Here is a 15718-nt window from a genome sequence, read left to right as displayed (position 1 = left end):
CTTTGCGAGTTCATTCACAGGGAAGGCTGTAAAGGAGCCTGTATGGATGCTACTGTAGCAAAGCGCCTAAAGCTGATGGAGTCCTAACACCTGCACCCTTGGTATCATATATGCATTAACTACATCACTGTGATACTTTGTGACTTAGGCTCAAACCTTTGGGAAGTTGATTTAGTCAGATGTTTTGTGGCATCATTTTGTAAAAGGAAATCTGATTCATCCTTCTATTCTTATGATGATTTTGCAATCAGTTTAAGTTAATTTAGGATTGCTGCTGCTGTCCTTTCTTCATCTCTTTTTCCCCACACCCATCCCGTGTAGACCATTTGTATCCCTTGTACTGGGGCAGGCAGCTGTGCAGCCAGAATGACTTTTTTTTTGGTTAATTTTGGGTCAGGTCAACTCATCTTGCTCACCAGCTTACCCAAGTGTCAGTGCTGCTGTACAGACAGTGTCAAATGCAAGAGAGAGGAGAGGGCAGGACGGAGTGACTGGCAGCATGCAGAAGTGCTCAGTTGTTCCTCTACAGTTATGGGTAGGACAAACTGATCATGAAACTGTATCCAAACAGTTGCTATTGATCTCCATCAGATCTGAAATTGAATTTCCTGTAATTTTGGAATATTTTCTTGTTGATTGGCTTTGGAACACATTCATTCTTCACTTTTCTGGTCTACCTTGTATTTTCATGAGATGGCCCCCCAGATATTGCATGTGATGTTGGTGTTATCAGCGACTGGGTCACTGATGTGGCCTTGACAGTGATCGTTGTAAGCACAGCAACATGTGGATTGAAGCATTAGGTGTGCACTGTCTGTGGTGGGAGTTACAGTAGCATTACCGGTGGCTGATTTTCACTCGTGTCTATTTGTACTGAATAATAATTCAGGCTGGAAAATTGCAAGGTGTTGGTGGTTTTGTGTGCAGATGGGGCATGTCATGTAGGCAGCGTAATCCCTGCTTTCTGAATTAAAATCTCATCAGAGTGTAAGCTTTCACAGAGCTTGTATTGAGAGAGAATTAACTTTGTAAATATCCAGCTCTAGGGTTTGCAGTCTGATGTAGTACTTATGAGACTTAATGAATCAGCTTTAAGAATCTGGGAGAGCCTCAGCCATCACATATGCATGGAGCAGTTCTCTATACTTGCAAAACAGTCTCCAAGCATGTACTCTGTCCAGACTCATTGCTTATCTTCTGGTGGTGCACATAAAGTTTGCTTTACATGCTGAGGACATCTGTGGAGCAATCTGGCATCAATTCTTGGGCACAGCAGCAGCCAGCTGTCAAGGCATCTATGCAAACTCAAATTCCCAAGCATGCAACTTTGGGCCTATGCCTTGAGGTGTTTGTACCCTTAAATGACAGGTTCCAACTGCAGAGTTGGATGTGATTTAAACTGAAGACTCCTTTAAATTCAGTGTATCAGAATATCTAGGTCAGGCCCCCTCTCAGTGTTGTTGATCTAACGAGGACTGGGGAGCTTCTTTAATCAGCGTGCATCACTCTGAACATGGAAATGGCAAAGTATATCACGGAACCATCAGCTTGTGTGGGTGGGACAAGATAGCGCCTTTGGCCTTGGGTAAAGAATCAGGAGCTATTTTCAGAATGGGAATACCGTGCCAGAGACCTATTCTAAATCAGCAGTACCAAAGTTGCATTGACGTTAGGTCTGGGAATTGCTAAATTTAGGTGTGGGCTGATGTCAAAGATACTGGTTGCTCAGGGAGCACTGCTAAAAGCTTTGGTGTCCAAGTGCCTATTGTATCTTCAGAGCTGCATATGGCAGGAAGGAGGAGCCGAGATCCCTGGGTTTATCGGCTATTGGCCACAGATGCAGAGCCTCTACGGGAGGCAGAGATGAATGTGTTTCCCCTTTTGTATGGCAAAAATAGGATCTGTTGCACAGGCTTCCCTACAGTGTGTAAATGCAAGATGTAACAAATTTCACATGATAATATGATATTGACTTATATTGCAATTAAGATAAGGAAATTTTGTTAAGTGATTGAGACAAAAAAGCGTTACTGTAGACCCCCAACAGCTTGTCTTTTCAGTCTAATTTCTAGACTCACAAAAACTTAGAGCTGATAGAGGGGAGGAACTTGGAACCTACATTTTAAAAGAGAAACTGTTTTTTTTTACTTTATTGTAAGGCACAGAGAACTGTTTTATTTCACCAGACTTAATGAAAGAGCAGTCAGCAGGAGCAATTTCGTGAAGCCACTAGCCATTTCTTGTTTGCCGTCATCTCTTTCAGCCTTTACAAAATCTTTGTTTTCAGCGAAGTTTCCCTGTCAGGCAGATTGGCTCCAGCACTTACAACTCTAATTACAGCCTAAAGGGTTAGGAAGACCTTTGAAGTGAAGTGTATGCTGCCATGTAGGGAGATCTTGCTGCTGATAGAAATGTCTGTAGAATAGCAAGAGGAGACACATTCCTAGCATAGATCCAAATATTTCTGGGAACTGGGAAAATTATTATGAATGGGAGGGAAAAAAAATCTTGTTGCCATACAGGGGTTTCCTGAATGTTCTGGAGCCTTTCTGGAGACCTTGCATCCTTGCTCCTGAAGGATATGGAAGGCTGAAATGATTGGTCTCAACGTTCACGTGCTTTCTGACAAACTTTGCACTTAATCAAGTATCAAAGGAGGATAAGCAGCCCCTTCTGCTATTATCTCTCATACCTGCTTGCTGTTGGATACAAAGGTTATTTTAATACCCTTCAGAAATTCCAGGAATTCCTCAACTTGTTTTCTGTGCAGTTCTGCTGCCTGCTGGCTCTGGGCAGGCTCCTGGCATGCAGCTGGCCACAGGCCCACGCTGGGTGCTTGGTGTGTTTTAGGACCACAGCTATCCCCTTTCTTACCTGTGTCACAGGCAGTCGCTTTGGCTATCAGTTGGCCACTTGCTGTGCCTGTCCAGGACTCTGGAAAAACTAAAGATATGCTTTCTCCCACCCCTTGATCCATTTCAGGGCTTATCGAGTGTGTGCAAATGAAGGCTGCTTTGTGGGACTAGGGTTGGATACATCTTGTCTGAAGAAGCATACATGGGCCATAAGGTTTCAATGTTTGTTTTGCCCTTAACTGCTGCAAGGGATCTAGTAGGATGTATCAACTGTCCATTAAAACCTTGCTTTGCTCTCATCTAAGGTGCTGACAATCTTTGGCCTTTCTTTATTCTCATGATGAAGTCCTCCAACAAGTAAGAGGTAGCAGAGGCACAAGCCAGGGAGCTGGGGATGGAATTCAGCCCTGTTATCCCTGCTGTGATAGATGGGGAAGGAGAAGGAGAGGTGCTGGTATGCTCTTATACAGCGTCAGTTCAGCTGGTGCTGCTTACTCCTTAAAGGGCAGGACAGGAACTCTCCAGAGTAACAAATCACGGAAACTACCGAGGAGCACTCGTGCCTTTCAGGGAGGTGACAATTAGCTGGAGGCAGCATTTTTTCAAATTCTCCAGGCGGATCTGCCAAAGCACACCTCTCTATCCCTACCCACACCAACACCAGCTCCAATGAAACCTGTTTTTAAACGGATCAGAAGGTAAAGGTATGCAGTTCCTGTATGTCGTCAGTGAGCTCATGAAGGAGTGCTCATGCTGAGTCCTTCACGTTGTCATTTACAGTAGCACAAAGCCCAGGCTGTGTTGCCTAATCGGGGTGACGGTGACTTGCACCCACACTGGGCTGATGGAAATAATTGCACGGTTTGCAGGACAGCGGCAGAGAGGGCCACTGGAGATCACTCAGTGCTGTGAGCCTGTGATTCAATGGGGCAGGGATTTATTGGGCGCGCTGCTCAGTAAATCACCACTGACTTGACTTCCTGCATTTAACAGGCTGCTCATTAACCAAGGATATAATAACCGGGTTTGGAAGACTTATGGCACGTTCGTGTTCAGAATGCCATATTTACTTTTGAAAAATCACTTACATTTTTTGTGCAGCAGGCTTCTTTCCTCATGTGGGCCTAAAGAGGAATGCTGTTCTATGCAGGATCACTTTGTCGAGCAGATGCTCTGCACGCCCTCCAAAGTTTCTGTGTGTATCCAGATTATTCAATACAGTGTTGTTGATCTGTCTCCACAGTGTCTGGTTTGGAAGCACTGATGTTTTATTTGTATTTCTTGTTAATGAAATCTGTCTTCAGATTCTGTTCCCTGGTTAATAGTCCATGCTGGATGAACTAGTGTGGCCAGTCTTGTATGTATGGCATCTCACCTGAGCTAAAGCATGGCTGAATAAGGTTGCAGTGAACATGCTAGTGTTAGTTAAAATGCATTCAAAGCTCTGTTTGTCTGTTCTGAATCCCCTACTTGTACCCCCAGGCCAGAATTACTGCATGGATAGAGGACAGGGAGAGCTCTTACATCTGTGACAGCCCTGCCTGGAGCAGCGTGCTGCACCTCTGACTGTCACCATTGCAGTTGTACCTAGTCCCAGTTTATACCACAAACACTGATGGGGCAGAATAGTTAGAGACTTCCCTGGTAGGTCAGGATTGTGTAAGACCTCTGTCAGGCCCTGAGATGGATAAACCAAGCCTCCTATTATTCCAGGAAAAAAAAAAAAAAAAGCAGAAGAATGGCAGTCCTGGTGAACCCAAATACCTGTCTACCCCATTGTATTATCTTGGACCTTGGCCATTAGCAGCTGCTTAGGGAAAAAATAAGAAACAGGACAAATATTGGGTAATATCTTCTGCATCTTGTGCAATCTGCAATTGTGGGACTGTAAAGTGGCCCCTTCAACCACTTTCTCCATCTGGGATCTATCCCACAGTTCTCTAAAGCAGCTTCCTTTGGAAAATCTTCCAGCAGACAGCTCTCTCCCTCTTTCTCTAGGGTTGTTGTTAAATGCTGCAGGAGAACTTCCAGAGGTATTGTAGAGGGGATTGTCCAACGTCCAATGGACGTTGTGAAGAGCTGTAATTCCCAGTCTCTGCTCATTGTAGCATGGTAGCTGCAGGTGGTCTGATCCTTTCTTGTCCCTCTGCCCCAGGTTATTGACAGAGAGAAAGCATGACAAAAAAAACCACGATGTACTTGCTCCTCAGCCATGGCAATTCACAGCTTACATACTGATGTACCCGTGTCAAGAAGAGATTAACTAAAGCAGAACGTATGTTCCAGCTGCTCCCATAAACTCCATTTTGGATCTTCAGGATTTTCTTTCCTTCTTCCATTCTTAATTGTCATGTCATCCAGTGTATATCCAAGAGATCTACCAGGGTCTTCTGAGGTATCTCTCTGTCCAAGAGGTCCGTGGGCAGGAGAGCCACAGATTTTAAGTCTGACAGAATGCTGTGTGCTGTTACAGGGAGAAACAGATTTTGCAGGATGGAGTTTCCTTAGGGTCACATCTCAGACTGAAATACAAATCCCCATAGGACCTGGCAATCTTCATCAAATCCATCGCTTCCGTTCCAAGCATAATGTGGTGCACTTCTCTGCTCTGCCCTCTCCAACATAAGCATAGGAATGTCTGTAAAATCAATTACTATTCATTTTAATAATAGTAATAATAATTACTCTTTCTGCCCAAATGGCCTTCCAAAGTCTTGCAGAGCAAAGCTGTCGAGCAGATCTGCTAGGAGAATAAAAAACACTGGAACTTTTCCAGCAGTGGACCCTTCAGGGTAGTGTCTGTGTTTCCATTCTCATGAAGTGAGCAACAGTTTCATGTTTAGCTTCTCTATCCCAACTAAAGTAGCTCTGAAGGGCCCTTGCAGGGTCAGGATGAGAAAGAGACTACCACGGACGTGAGGGATGTCAGTCATAGCCCTAAAGAGGAAGTTCTGGAGTAAGAGAGTGGGGTGGTTCAGGAATCTGCACAGAGCAGAGTCACACGTACCTGCATCCTTCTCTGCCACACCAACTTATCTAGGATACCCCACCTGAGATTACACAATTTTGGAGAGAAGTTGGGGGCACATTTTAGGTTTGCTGGGAGCCTGAGCTATAGCAGTAGATAGGAGTTCTCACTATAAATAGTTCCTACAAAGCTTCTTTGAACCTACTTCTCTATTTAAATTTTTTGGTCATATCTCATTGAAAGTTTTGTGGTTTTAACAGTTTAAGTTTTTCTGCTATTAAAAGCTCTTTTCCAAATGCCACAGTTTACCACTCTGCGTGGGAAAGTCCGCAGCACTGTCAGCCTTTATCAACTTCTCGCTCAAGGAGGTCAATTGATATTTGGATATCATTATATCCTGTTTGCAAAGGAATGGAAAAAGTACACTGCAACACGTAAACAGTTTCTGTCTTAGAATTCAAGTTTACTATAAAAAAGCTTGTTAAATAGTTTTTGCGAAAGTCAGAAACTATTACATTTCTAGAGGTTTCTTAGCTGCTCTGTTTCAAACTTATAAGAAAAAAGCATCCCTGAAAGAAATGGCTGCTAAGAAATGGGAATCCCGCAAATTTCCCACAGCAGTAGGACACACAACAGCTAGAGTGCTCTGTCTTATCTTGTAAATAGTATCTGTGGCTGTATGTGCTAGTCCTTATGGGCTGAAAACACATAAGGGGTCATCTTAGCATGAGTATCTTAATAACCATCTTTTTAATTCCATGCAGATATTTATTTATATTTTTAAAAGCAGTAAGCTTCCTTTGCTGTCTGGTAAACTTGAGTGCCCATAATGACTCCAGTTTAGCACATCAAAGCCATTCTTAGGCAAGTGTAGTTACTAATTATTTTTTTCTCCACTGTCCTCAGTTTAAGTCCTTTATGCAATATACTTTGCCGCAGTAAATGAAAGATACAGATTTACTAGATCCACCTGGCCCTGAGAAACTGGAAGCTTTACAGTTCGTTGGATAATATATCTAGGGAATAATACTGAAATTTGCTTCATTTGAAGTTATTTTTATGGACTGTGTATAAATATTCAATCTCAAGCAAGTGAACAATGCTAAGAAACGACACGGATGTCTCTACGGTACAGGAGCAGACTGTTAACCCACAATGTTCCAGCTGATAACAATCTGATAAAATACGGTTTGCATGTGTGCATGCCACCCATTCAGAAGCTTTCCAGTAAAATTTAAGAGATATTCAAGCCTAATGCTACATAGCAGATACATTAGAAGCAAATCTAATTTATAAATTATTCACCTGCTTTTACCTAATTGATTACTCAGTGCTGAGCTATCGCAGAGCTAAATATATTTTGATCATCAAATAGAAATGGTGTAGCTGCAAGGTTAGAAGACTAAAACTACAGGTGAGATGGATGGGTAGTTCACAAGTACGAGTACTTGGCAAATATTTACACAGCTAGTTGGATGTTAATTTGGCCAGTAGTAATGAGCAGTCTGCAGCATCCGCATTGTCTAAAGCTCACTGAGATTTGTGTACAGAGCTGCATCATTTCAGTGTAGAAGCACAGCTAGGGTGAGAAACAACTCTTGCTTGACTTCTAGTCCTCTATTCATATTATTCATCTCTGTAGGTGATTTAATTAATTTGCCTCTCCACTAACAATGATGTTCTGGTTCCTATAATGTAGGTCAACTAATTTAGATATATAAAAATATTTCCCCAAGGTCATTTGTTTTGAGAACAATGAATGTGGGACAATTTCTTATATGCGACGAGATCAGACCATCTCACGAGAAACAAAATATTATAAATAGTGACTTTGGAGGTGAAATATATTTCTAACAAAGATACAGTCTTTCTGCTCAGAACCTCTGTAATAACATGAGCATTTGACTTTACATCACAGCAGAAAAGGGTCGTCTAGGCCGGCAAATACAACATCTTCACTAAAAGTCACTAATTTTCATGTGAGAGAGAGCATATTCCCTGAATCCCTTCTGCTTCTCTAAGTTAGTTGGGATTCATTTACAGTCTTGAAATATACTTTAAGTACAATCATTGTTCTTACAAGGCATTGCTCTCCTCCATTAAGAAAAAAAAAACACAAAACACACACACACAAAAAAATAAAAACCAAAAACCAAAAACGAACATGTCAGAGAACTCAGAAATGTTTTCTGTATCAAATAACAAACACAATGTTCTTACGTCCATAATGATCTTTTACTCCACTTTAGGAGGTAAAGTACTGCAACTGAGCGATTACTCAATTTTCACTTGAACTGTTGCACAATCTCAGCTGAAAATACTTGTCAGCTGGGAAAAGCACTTTAAGCACTGTGAGAAATGAAAGAAAAAAAAAACTCTTAAAAGCAATTAGGTACGTGGACTGGAAGTTTCCTCTACGCATCACTTCACACGTTGTCATTGTTTTATTCCGTATCACAGACATTGCTGGGGCAGTTTTAGATTAGACCAGTCAGAATTTCTAGCAGCAGCTTCTAATTGAAAACTGGATGTGCAGATTATTGCTGACTCTGTTTCCACTGAGGCAGTGACATTTTTGTCCTTTATTGCATACAAATAGATACCTTTGCAAAAATTATGATTTTGCTGTATTTTATTCACATTCAAGCAACTGGACAGCAGTTAATAATAGCCAGTACTGGGACAAAAGTGTCTTTATCAGTCTGCTTATTTTTGCAAGCCAGTACTATTTTCACTCTCACTTCTCTTCTGTTCAGATACATCCAATGTTGATGTTTATTCTAAATATATGTATCTGCTGCAGTGAAATACATTTCCATTCAGTCCTTTCTGCTGCTTTTGAACCCTCCGGTATTTAAAAAGCTAGCATTTCCAATTTAAGTAGATTTCTATCTAAACCAGATAGATTTATGACGTTATGTTTATTTAATTTTTGCTAATTTGATAGATTCTGCTGTTTCAGCTGTTGAAACTCTACACTCTAAACTGTAGGTGTCTAACTCAGGCATACATTAACTTTTCATCTTCCAGACACTGCATTTTTGCAGGACAGATATGGAATACCTATGCACAAGTGCCACTTTTGCTGGCTCTACATCACTCATGCAGATTTTGCTTGCAGATTTTCTGGAACATACTGATTGTGGAGCACCACTGAGGATGTTTGTTTGGGTTTTTCCCCCCTAAAGAAATCACTAGCTTAACTCTATTTGATGGCTCCACTTCTGCCTCTGGGAAAAGACTACTTTTGGGGACAGGCACTTGTGGTAGCAAATCCTAGCATAGAAAAAAGATTTGTGAATGGAAGTGAGCCAAAATTTGTTAGAAAAGAAGCGCAGTTATGGAAACAAAAATCCTGAATCAGTGTTACGTTGCCATCTGAGTAGGATGCACAAATAGTAACCATATGGGCAAAAAGTCATTGAAGTTTAGCCAGAGCAGATATTAATAGATTGTGGTAGTCTCCAGATATTATTTCTGCTTAGTGCTCCGTTATGTTTGATCGTTTTTTTTAAGGTAGCATGTAGCACAGCAGTGTGACAATCCGACAGTGCTCCTACCAGGACTATTGTGATACCAAACTGCAGAGTGGCCTGACAGAGCTGGGGAGCTTGGCAAGCTGTTCAATTACTTTTCATTTTGCTTTTGTTATTAGTGAAGAAGGAAGGAGGGAGAGTTACAAAAATGGAGCGGGCTGGTGTGCGTCATCTTTGCGGTAAGGTCCATCTCAGCACTGGTTGCTCTCAGTTTCCAGGAAAAGCTAGCTCTACACCAATTGACCACATTTTGTTCCATCAAGGCAACAGAGTGCAGGCGATACCTGTTGAGATTAGATTATACATTAACTGATTAGTTTTTATTAGTTTATTAGTTTATTTTTTTGCAACACGGCTAGTTGCTTGTACAGGCCAGAGCAATATAAATAGCAATGTTGGGTGTAAATGTCAGCACAGACAGATAAGGATATGACAGGTACAGAAATGCACTGCTAGAAGTAAAGGGTGCTAAGTAATACCAGCGTTTACCTCAGTTTTGAGGTTACACTTACGACCTCAGCTGAGAACAGCGGAGGCAGTGCCTCCACCATCCCGCCCCGCCTCAGCCTCCTTCTCCAAGTGTCTCCCCGCTGCAGCTCCTCCATTCTTACCCCTGCTGAGTAGAATCCTTTAGGCAACCAGATCTTTTTTCTTCGCTTTATCACGGCACAACTAACTTGATGGAGGTCAGAGAGAGCACAAAGTCGAAATAGTTTTCCTGTTCCTTTCTCCTTTCCTTGTTGTGCTGGCACTGTGGAGCCTCTCCAAGCAAGGCGCTGTGTCAGGAGGAAGCTGCCGGGCGCCTGCGGCCTAGCTCCGTGCGGGAGGTTCTGGGGGTGCTGCAGCACCTCAGGGGGTCCCGGCTGCCAGGGCAGGAGCAACCTGCCTGTAGGACACTGAGGAGAAATCACACCTGTGGGAAATGAGGTCTTTGTGTTTCCAAGGCCACGATGTTTCTTGAGAAATTCAGATCATTAATCAGAGAAATGTGGGTTAATTCCTTTTAACTATTTCCCGTAGCAAGAAGTTTTCTTTGATGGAGAATATCTGACAGCATCATATCACTGAGCCTGTTGTGATCTCTCCTTACCACAGCCACGTCCTAATCCTGCCAAATTAAGGTAGTGGCAAAGGTGTTGCCATCCAGGTGCCTTACCAGCTTGGTGGTAGCTAAACCCGCTGTGCTAGGACACACAGGATACCCCCTCCACAGGTGGAAAGTTGACCTTGCTCTCCCGAGCAGCATGTCACTGGACCACATCGTTGTTTCTCCACAGAAAAGCTAGTGGGTCAGGTATTGCTGGCGCCAGAATTTTCCACCTTTGGAACTCTTGTTGTTTGCTAAGTCTCCTAGCTAATTCTGGAAGAAGCAAGCATACTGTGCGTTCTCCTGTGGAATGAAGTTTTACTGGCAAAAATGACTCTGACAGACAGGACGTAGGGATTTCTCGGGCTCCACATAAGCCTTAGATCTTCAGGTCAGATGCCTGGTCCTTCAGCAACAGGGCTGAGATGACCTGTTGAATTGGGAATGATCCCAGCAAGGAACTGAAAAAGCTGACCTTGAACTTCAGCCAGCTCAGAGTTCGGTTGTCTTTGGATAGAAGCCATCCAAACCTCATGTCTGTGAAATGTCTGTGAAATGTCTCTGAAACAAAGGAACAATGGGTTGTGGAAGACCTAACCCCTTACCCACACATCCCAGTTGTACCTGGTTTTTCTCCACTTTGGGTCACTGAGGGGAGTGTTTGGGCCTTACCTGTAATCACAATGCCGAGGCCAGAGTCAAGGCCGCTCGCTGCTTCCTTCGAGACAGCCAAGCTCAACAAATCTGTTTACAGCATGCAAGTTCTCATTGACCAAACCATAAAGAGTCCCTTGGCACCAAGGGCAAGATTTCAAGTGGTCCTTTCTGGCTCCATCTTCTGCTTTTATGTTCCTCTGGAGGGGGAGGCAAATACCAAAGTGAATGGGATGTATGGGATGTATCAGTGCTGCATCTGCTGCTGCCTCCAAGGGAGCTGCCTGCTGATTCAAGCTAGTGAGCAGTGTGTGTGGCAGCACTGGAGGCTGGAAAAAAGCCCTTGCAATCTGGTAGAAATCTGTGTGAAACTTTGCTAAGTAATACGGACTTAAACACAGAAGAAAGAAAAAAAGTTGAATGAACTGTAGTTTTGGCAAACCTTTTGCTTTTCATTGACGTCAGAGGACCTACATTTAAAACTAAAGTACGGGCCTGTATCTGACCTGCCATTCAGTAGTTTATATTTGTTACTTTTCTGTTATGTTTTTTCATTCCTTCACTGATTCACCTTTCATTTAATTTCTGATTATTGACAGAAAGAATGTACTTTCTTATCAGTTAGAAAGACAATGGATTAGCAGCATTCATCATTATTTTTTATCTACAGTTCAATGCCCCATGTGTCTAGAAACAATGTGTGTTTACATTTGCAAAATCAGCTTTGTTCAAATATTAGACAATGTAAAGAGAACTTTTAATGCAGCTGGTCACCAGAAATTACTTCTAACTTAATCATACTTTTTGAGACCATGGAAGGGAAAAAAGGGATTTGAAAGAACTGCCTGTGACAATAGTTCTGTCAGCTGCTGCATAGTATTTCCCTTTAGCGTGATAACCCTACGGCAGGTGTGTTCTGAGTTACTCTCACTGTCCCATGACATCCTGGAAGAGATGGTGAACATTTCACATTTCACCCGTCATAGTTTGATGTAAGTCAGATTATGTTACTACCAGTTTTTGAGGCTGTTAGACCATCTCAAGTGTCATTAAATCCCCTGTGCTGTATGGCAAGCTCTCCACTTCATCATTTAGCAACCCAGCACACCCACACAGGTCAAAGTATCTCCTTTAAACCCTCTCAGCGCTTTCCCCCACAGCAGCAAGACCCACCTCTGTAACTTTTCAATTTCCCGTTGTTACATTGCATCCTTGTCAGGGCAATTCTAGGGCCCTTGCCTTAGTTCACAACTTCACGTTGTCAACAGGTTGATGAGAGAGCAATTCATGTGTCGCTAGGCGATTGCATGTGCAACAACCTTTGATGTTTGAGATTGCGCTGCTGTGGATATTATTTGGAGAGCAATTCAGGGAAGTTACTCGGAGTACTGGCACTACATGAGGCTGTTTTCTGATGGGCTTGTGCTGAGTCTTCCTGGTAGCTTGTGCTGAGTCTTCCTGATGGCTGCTCCAGCACTGGCCCTGTTACTGTACCCCCTACAACACCCTTACTCCCCAGGTTTTTAGCTTTGCCCATTACAGCACACCTGGTCCTGGATCTGTGTCCAACGTGTTGAGTCTGACACAATCCTGGCTGTTTGGAAGTCCCGGATAAATGGCTCTTTTTCATGTGGACATAATTTGTGGTTGGAAAAAAAAAAAAGTACAGTTCTGGAGGGGAAAAAATGAAAACACAATGAAAGCCTTACTCAGGCAGAAGGCCATCTGCCTGCATGTGGGAAGTATAGAGAAATGGTTACCCTGTATGTGCAGACTCGTGGCTTAGAGGTATGAGCATCACAGTGAAGCTCTTAAACTCTAACCAGGAGGGGATAAAGAATATTGTCATCACATTGTCTCTGCTTCAGTGTCATTGAAACTGAGATGACAAAATGGCCAATGACACCTCTGCAAGGAATGAAAGGGTTAGTTAGACAAGTCTTATATAACACTTAGAAAGATAATGCATTTACTTTTAGTAGAAATCAACATATATAATTAAGTTAATTTTTAAAAAATCTTCTTTAAAAATCCTGTTAAATTTTATGAGACCCCCCCTAACTATAATGGCTATATCTAAGATGTCCCACAGAACTTCCTCTAAAAAAGCATTCTTTATATGTGAACTTTTTTGATGCCCTGAATGGACACTTAGTCCTAAAACACTATGATCAGTAAAAAGAAAAGTTAAAAAAAAAAAAGAGAGAGAGAGAGATTTATAACACTAGAGATTGAAGAGCTGGTACTCTATGTTTAAATAGCAATGAGAAAATCATCTTTCATGGAAAGATGGGTAGTAAAATATTCCAAAGTCCTGTACTTTATTCACTAGATTACTCTGAGTTGTGCTTCCGACAGGCACTGCCACACTATTGTTTGTATATGTCACAGTTACCAGGAAACATTTGGACTAAAAATTTACTTTTCAGGTACAATTCTCAGCAAAGTGCTGGGTGGGGTCAGTCCTCATGCAACCTGTTAGGTAATAGAGGAAATAACATATAGAAATCTGTTTTGCAGGTAAATAAGCATATTTCCACAGTAAGAGGAGCTTTAAGATTAATTTATAACTTAGAAACATGAAGTTTCTCTGATGATCTTGTTACACCTACTCAGTTATATACATGTATATATACATATATATATACACACACATATTTTAAAGAATGCAGCAGCTCTTTGGAAATGTGCATTGTGAGAATTAAAAAAATGTCATGAAGTTCCAATTGCTGCAACATAAAGCTCGGTGAGAATATAATAATTCTAAGTCTTCAGAATCTGGAGAACAGACACAATAAACAGAATCAGAGCTTTTCTTAAAATAAATGTAGGTTAGAGCTGAAGGTGGCATTTGAAAACTTATAACCAATGGAACAACCATTTCAAACTCCCTGTCAAACCCATTCTCCAATTCATGAAATACGTGTGAGGCAGCAGTTCCTAGGTCCACCAAGGGAACCAAGAATGTAAGCACCCTTTCACTGAAGTGTGTTCAAAGTTAAAATATTTCTGTGTATCATTGCAAAGACCATAGCTGTGTGCACGGTTGTGATGTACCTGCAGTTTCTATGGCCACACTGTCATGCTAATGCAAATTCAGAGTTTGCGTGGGAAATTATACCCACATGCTTGTGTTTAGTGTCTCTATTAGTGGCTGCCTACCTGGGCAATTGAATCTACAATTTTCTCTGATGAATCTGATAGCCAGAGTGGCAAAAGTAATTTGAATTACATAGACAGAAGGAGGTAGTGACCACCAAACAACCGTCTGATCCAACAATTTTACACCGCTTGAGTTTGTGATGTAGCTGAGCTTGATGAAACAGAGCTTGATGAAACATGTTAGTTCTGTCTGAAGCCAATTTTTCATCTCTGTGAAATGGAAGTAGTTGACTCCAGAAACAAGTTGTGGATTGCCCTTCTGGTTTCTTTTCATTGCTGTGAGTTGTGGTAATGCTAGAACAGTAGCCATCTGCTCACCCCCTTTGCATCCGGACTGTGTGGTTAACTGCAATAGCTGTTGGAAGGAGAGGCAGATTTAACCAGAACACTTTTATTTGTTTCAGCCAGTTATAAAAGCAAGTTTTAATGTTTGTAAATCATTTTATTGGAAATTAGGCTATTGGCTATGCAATTCTCATGGAGGTGCATGGAAGTGACACATATATCTGCCTGACGAGGAGTAATCCAGTACTGCGAGTATGCCCCAAACACATTTCGAAACTTGGTATATGCAAATTCAGGGAAATATGAACTGGGCTTTTACATGAGTTAGACACCAACATGGCCTGGCTTTCCTGGAGCATGCATAGCCCCAGAGTGCAAAAGTGCTGCTTAGTTAGGAAGAGTGATATATTTTTTCCTCTATAGCTAGACATGACTGCTGTTCATAAATATCTTCATTCAAGATCAATGTGGAGGTTAACTGAGTCCATGCTCCTGGGGTGGGCAGTGTCCAGCCCTCACCCATTTCTCTGCCTTGTGGTAGGCACTGTATGATTTTGTCTTGACTTAGGCCATTATGGCAAGGTAGCTATGGAATCCTAATTACTTTATAACATTTTTTTTTTAACTCTAATTAGCTTTCATGTTTTCAGACTTCTGATACCAGCTGCCTGTTTTTGTAATACATTAAAGAAAGGAAGTCTAATCAGCAATTTTGTTTATTTTGTAAAAGAAAGCAAAACAGAAATGGAACATAGCCTTAGGAAATATAACATCACCTTGGGAAATAGAATCCAATTTTATTGACTATTGTTAGTTATTATTAGAAGAGGAAACCCTTTTAGTTTGCTTTGTGGGGCTTTTTAAATCTTTATTCAGGTGTACAAGTATAAAAATGAAAGAAACAAACAAAATGAAGTTTAAAATATACCGAAAAAATAATAATCTAAGAAATATTTAGGCTGTTAAAGCTTACCAACAAGGCACAGTATTGAAGTACGGAGAAATGACCTTTGAAAATGTCACAGAGTTTTTATTTTTATATTTCTTTTTATTTTTATTTATTTATTTTTGTGTAGATGAGTGCCTTAACACAGCAAACATACAAGGAATGCATTTTTTTCTTTCATGTGTGCTTTGTTAAACATTACAACTCTCCATCTTTCTTTTCTTT

The 15718-nt window shown here is 41.5% G+C and overlaps 1 protein-coding gene across 5 annotated transcripts in view; it reads left to right on the top strand.

Annotated features, from left to right (window-relative positions):
- The window catches only part of MCF2L2 (MCF.2 cell line derived transforming sequence-like 2), a 158511-nt gene that overhangs the window by 101726 nt on the left and 41067 nt on the right, over positions 1-15718 (top strand). The gene's annotated exons all lie outside the window — the stretch shown is intronic.

Source organism: Anas platyrhynchos, chromosome 9 (genome assembly GCF_047663525.1).
Source record: "Anas platyrhynchos isolate ZD024472 breed Pekin duck chromosome 9, IASCAAS_PekinDuck_T2T, whole genome shotgun sequence".
Lineage (NCBI taxonomy): Eukaryota > Metazoa > Chordata > Aves > Anseriformes > Anatidae > Anas > Anas platyrhynchos.
Note: the sequence above shows the minus strand (reverse complement) of the source record. Positions and strands in the feature narration are given on the sequence as shown.